Source organism: Juglans regia, chromosome 10, assembly GCF_001411555.2.
Source record: "Juglans regia cultivar Chandler chromosome 10, Walnut 2.0, whole genome shotgun sequence".
Classification (NCBI taxonomy): Eukaryota; Viridiplantae; Streptophyta; class Magnoliopsida; order Fagales; family Juglandaceae; genus Juglans; species Juglans regia.
In genome coordinates, this window is record NC_049910.1 from 8866932 (window position 1) to 8872931 (window position 6000).

A 6000-nucleotide genomic window follows, 5' to 3' on the forward strand; every position below is an offset into this window, starting at 1 on the left:
ACGGAACATATTGCAGCATGGGTTAGAGAAACCCTTGGTAGATTATTTGTTGAGTTTACATTCTTCCAGCGTGGTAATATTGCAGTACCTACACTTACCCCCCATTAGTTTTAGAAGCCAAGGTTGGGAAAAGACGTAAATTAGGCTTGGGTGAGAGTTTGCAGCAAACCCCCTTCGTCCGAAATTCTACAGAAGCTCAGTCAGAGATAAATAGATACTTATAAGCGAAGCTTTAACCATTTTCACGAGAGTTTGATATATTAAGTTGGTGGAAAGTGAATGTCGTGAAATATCCCATCTTTGGAGAGATAGCCCGCAGCCTTTTGGCCACACATATTAGTACCATAGCCTCAGAATCGGACTTTAGCACCGGATGGCGCGTATTGGATTCATTTCGGAGTTCATTAGCTCCTACCACTGTGGAGGTCTTGATTTGCACGCAGAATTGGATTACGGGGACTCGAATTCATATTCCATATGTTCTTAACTATGAGAATGCCAACATCGAGGAGGAGGGTGGTGATCAGCCTGGATCTTGTAATCGTGGGACTTGAATTTAATTTTCTTATTTTAATTTATTTATTTTTATTTAATCGGTATTAATTTTAAATTTAATTATTATAGTGATATATGTGATGGCGTCTACGACTACCTCCGATGCAGTATGACTTTGTATGTATTGGACCCACCATTGCCATGGTTTGCACAATTTGTCATTAATTGTTTTTGCATTTATAATTTTATATAATATTTTAGTATCTAATTATTTTGCTTGTATGTTTTTTAATTTTTAGATTCTCAATATACATATGCCGAAATCAAATCCAAATCCTAAGGACCCAATGATCTATGCTCATCTTCATCCCAAAGACCCAATCTCTTCTTGCATAGTACTTTTAATATTTTGTATTTTAAATTTTTGTTTCATGTTTATAACTTTATAATTCTAATTTCTTTTATTTTTAACTTATTAATATTGCAAGTTTTATACTTTTATGATCTCGATTCTCAGTCGCATGGCAGTTGACACAACTTAGTCTTAGTGAACTCACCGCCACCCCAAATTGATCAAATTTGAAATGTTATGATTTTCTTAATACCCCAAATTAATTATAATGTTGTTACAATAGTTAATAGTACAATTTGTAATATTTACTATTTTTAGATGAATTTGTAATATTGTAATAGTTTATTAGTTATCTTACTTTGTATAATTGTAAGTTTGTAACAGTTTAGTGCCTTAGTGATGACTATTAATTAATATTTAAAAGTATTAGGTGAAACTTAATATATAGTTAATAGTTATATCTATATAATTTATTTTTTGTTTTTATTTTTTAAATATTTTATTTTTTTAGTTAAAGTTTGGGCCCAAAATGGTACAAAAGCATATTCTGGTCCATTTTGGGCTCAGATAACTGAACTGGGATAAAGGCCCAATAGGGGCAGGAGGGCGAACGAATGGAGGTCCACCCCCACACTCCGGGCAGCAGACGGGATACCTCGCCCCCGCATGGACAGTGGATGTATAGATCCACATATATCTCCATACAGTTTTTACTAAAATAATGAAAACTCAATAATTACCTTAGGAATGGGAAGATCTGATAATTACTTTTATTTTGGAATATGCAACACATGGATAAGTACTTGAAAAAATAATTTTTTGGTTTTTTAAGAGATGTCCATATAAATTCTCAATTATGTCACATATCATCATTGATTCCAGATGACCACGACGATCATACCAAAACATAAAGATCTTTGGATCAGAGTAGTTATAGTATGTTATAACATGAGATTCAATTGTTTTCATTGTTGTATAACTTAACCTAAAAGATAAAGCTGAGAGTTTTTTTAAAATGTGTTTCAAGCCCAAATTTATTGTTATAATATAAAAATATTCAAAATTATCTTCATTGGTAGTTCCAAAATGATAACCATTACGATAAATATCTTTAAAATTGAGTAAATTTCTTCTAAATCTTGAATAATACAAAGTATTGTCAATACAAAACTTTATTCCTTTTGGTAATATGATATTGGTTTTTTCGAAGCCTTCAATTAGGTTCGATGAACCAAATATTATATTGACGTTGTCTCTATTTAATGTTCAATATTGAAAATATTTCTTATACTTAAGAATTGTGTGTTGTACAACTATCAGTCAAACATAGATCTCCACCAATTATTTTGGAATTGGTCAATGTAACAATAGAATCCATATCCCCTTGTAAACAAAAATATGTATAAAGTTTTATTAATGCAAAAAAAGTTTGTCAAGATGTACTAAAAAATAAGAACTCAAATATAATGTGATTAATTGTTATGGCAATATGCATTACTAATTAAAATATCATTATTTTCACTATGATCCACATAGACATAAACAACATCGAGATGTGTTAGGTCCAATCTGTTTCAATTATATACATAAGTTAGATAATCTTCTAGAACATTGTGGACAATAATTCATTTTGACTCATTTCTTTTTCCTTCATTGATGATTGTTATAGGTCTACCAAATATTTGGACATACAAAAGGTACGTGACCAATGCCCTTTCATACCACAATTATGACATTTATCTTTGTATTTCTTTACAGATTTATTCTGCAAGCCTTTGTTTTTATCTTGCTTAATCGTAGTGTTATTCCATTTTTTGTGGTATGTAGTAATTTTTTAAAAAAATTCAAGAATGCTCGCCTTGATTTCAATAGTGTTTTCTATCACGTTCATGTATGTGACTATGTTTTATTTATTATGATGAAATGAGATTCCACTCGTTTCATGAAATTGAGTAGAACCGATTACACAAACTCGTGATTTTTCATTAGCAGCTCGTCATTTTGTTAAGCCACTAGGACACATTCGAGGTATGAATATGCTTACAATCATGTTTTAGGTGAATTCTTAAATTAATCACTTAAACCAATTAAAGGTCTAATATAAAAATATTTAACTAAAGAAAAAAAAAACCTTAAATTTTTCTATTTTTAGTGTAGCATTGTATATAAGGTAGCAACACGTACAAGTTTCAATGGCACTCGAAAAAAGAAATGAAGTAATGAACTATACTCCTAATTAAGAGATTTGATGAAAAGATGATTACATAATTGTGAGGAAAATGAGCAATAATAGAGTAGCGAAATATTTAAAAAGTATAATGAAGCAGTAACACATGATATGAGAGTTATACAATGAATAAACTATTTTCCTTACCATAACACAGGTGAAGGCTTTATATTTATAGACAAGAATTCTGTACAAAGATAACAATACAAATTTGAAATTGAAACACTTTATCACATTGTTATCTCAATTGGATATTGTTGTTGTTATCATTATCTTGAATTTGAGTGTTTGTTGATGTTGTTGACTTGGTCTTGGATTTGTTAGTTGCTGAAACAGAGTTATCGCTTACACACCCCCTCAAACTCAACGGGGCAAAGGTAACATTGAGTTTGTCCCGAAATAAAGAGAATCGTAGGGAAGAAATGGGTTTGGTGAAATTGTCTGCAAGCTAAACCTTACTTAGATAAAACGTACTTCAATGTTACCATTAGTAACCATATCACGAACAGAGAATAGGATGCTTTTTTTGGTAGAGCACCAAGTTCATATAAGAGAGTTGAAATCCAAGACAATTAAGTAGCAACATTGGTAAGGGCTCTGTATTCATCCTCAGTGCTAGATCTAGCAATTGCCACTTGCTTTTTGCAGCTCCAAGATATAAGATTATCACCGAGGGAGATGCAGTAACCACCTATAGATCGTCAATGCTACTACCAACCCAATCAGCATCTGAGAATGCTTGAATGGATGGGGAAGAAGAAGGTCAAACATGAAGTCCAAAGTTGACAGTTTATTTAAGATAACATAAAAAGCGTTTAACTGATTGCCAATGAAGAGTAGTTGGTTGTTGAAGAAATTAAGACAACTTGTTAATCGAGAAAGAGATGTCTAGTTGTGTAATACAAAGGTACTGCAGGGCTCCAATAGTATTGCGATACAGTGTAGTATCTGAGAAAAAATCACATTCATAAGCCGAGAGACGAGCAGAAGCAGCCATACGTGAGCTTACTGGTTATGCCTCCAGCATATTAGTACGTTTGACGATATCCATGATATACCTACGTCGAGATAAAATGCTTCCAGTGGAAAATCGGACAATTTCAACTCCTAAGAAAAAATGTAGAGAACCCAAATCCTTGACAACAAAGTCATGATATAGTGTAGCCAATAAGTCACGAACAATAGTAGGACTTGAAATAGCAATAACAATATCAACCACATATATAAGAATAAACATGGTTAGAGATGAATTTCTTTTGATAAAAAGGGAAGAATCTGATCGAGCAGCATGAAAACCAATGTCAATCAATTTGTTATTGAGTTTAGCAAATCAAGTCCGCGAGACTTGTTTCAAACAATACAGGGTCTTTTGTAATTTGCAGAGATGATGTGGGAACTGAGGGTGTGTAAACCCAAGAGGTTGAGACATGTAAACCTCCTCCGATATAGTGCCATGAAGAAAAACATTTTGAATATCAATTTGGTGAAGAGTCCAACCAGCATATATAGTTATGGAGAGACTTGTACATACCGTTGCCAGTTTAACAACCAGACTAAATGTTTCACTTAGTCCACACCAGGCTGTTGATGATAGCCTTTAGCTACCAACTAAGCCTTATATCGCTCGATTAAACCGTTGGCATTTTGTTTGATTCAAAATACCCATTTGCAGTCAATGATATTACCTGCAGCAATGAGAGGAACCAATTTTCAAGTTCGATTCTTTAGTAATGCATCGAACTCAAGGTTCATTGCTTGGCGCTACAATGGATCTTTGATAGCTAAGGTATAGCAGGTTGGCTCAGTTGGGTTGGATGAAGATTCAACGAGAATGGCTTTTGGAATGGGGTAACGAATCATGCCGGAATGGAGATGTTTTGGTTTGTAAATTTGATTTTTAGAATGAGTTGTCATGGGATGACATGGAGGTGAGGGCTAAAGAATGGGATTTTGAGGTTGGTAGGAGGGTTCAGTAATGGGACATTGAGTTGATTCAAGAGATGAAGGAGATGATAAAGGTAAAGGTGCTGGAGATGAATGATTTGGCTCCTGAGGGATGGGTTGGCTGGAGGTACTTCTGCTGCAGGCCGGGTCCGAGTGTAATGGGCAAGAGATAAAAGATAGTGTGAGTTAGACGATACATGAGAAAGAGTCTCGAGTGGATTAGATTTGAATTTGGAAAAGGAAAGACTAATTCATCAAAGATAACCTCTTGGGATATATAGATAAGACTTGATGGAATATGAAGATATTTGTAACCCTTATGAAGAGGACTATAACCAAGAAAGACGCACTGAAGAGATCGAGGTTGGAATTTGTTTGAGTTGTAAGGACGAAGATTTGGCTAACACGCACAACCAAAAACTATTAGAAGGGAGTAATCAGGCGTTGAACTAAATAAGACTTCATATGGACAACGATTTTTTAGAGTAGGAGTTGGCATGCGATTTATTAAGTAGCATGTAGTGAGGAAAGCATCATCCCAAAAAGAATGAGGAATGTTGTCTTGTGAAATAACGTTAGACCAATTTCGACGATGTGGTGATATTTACGTTCGATGCCACCATTTTGTTGGTGTGTATGAGGATAAGAAATAAGATGAAGAATACCTTAAGTTTCAAAAATCTTGTGTAAGGAATGATATTTGTCACCCCAATCAAACTGAACAGCTTTAATTTTTTAATTAAAGTAACGTTCAACATATGTTTGAAACTTTAGAAAGATAGTGCTAACGTCACTTTTTAAAGAAATGGGATAAAGCTAAGAATATTTGCTAAAAGCATCTAAAAATGAGACATAATATTTCATTCCAGATTTTGAACAAAAAGGAGCACGGCGCCATACATTAGTATAAATTAATTCTAGAGGTACTTTTATTTGGGTCAAAGAAGGAGTAAATTGTAACTGCTTGCCAACTTGAATTGTG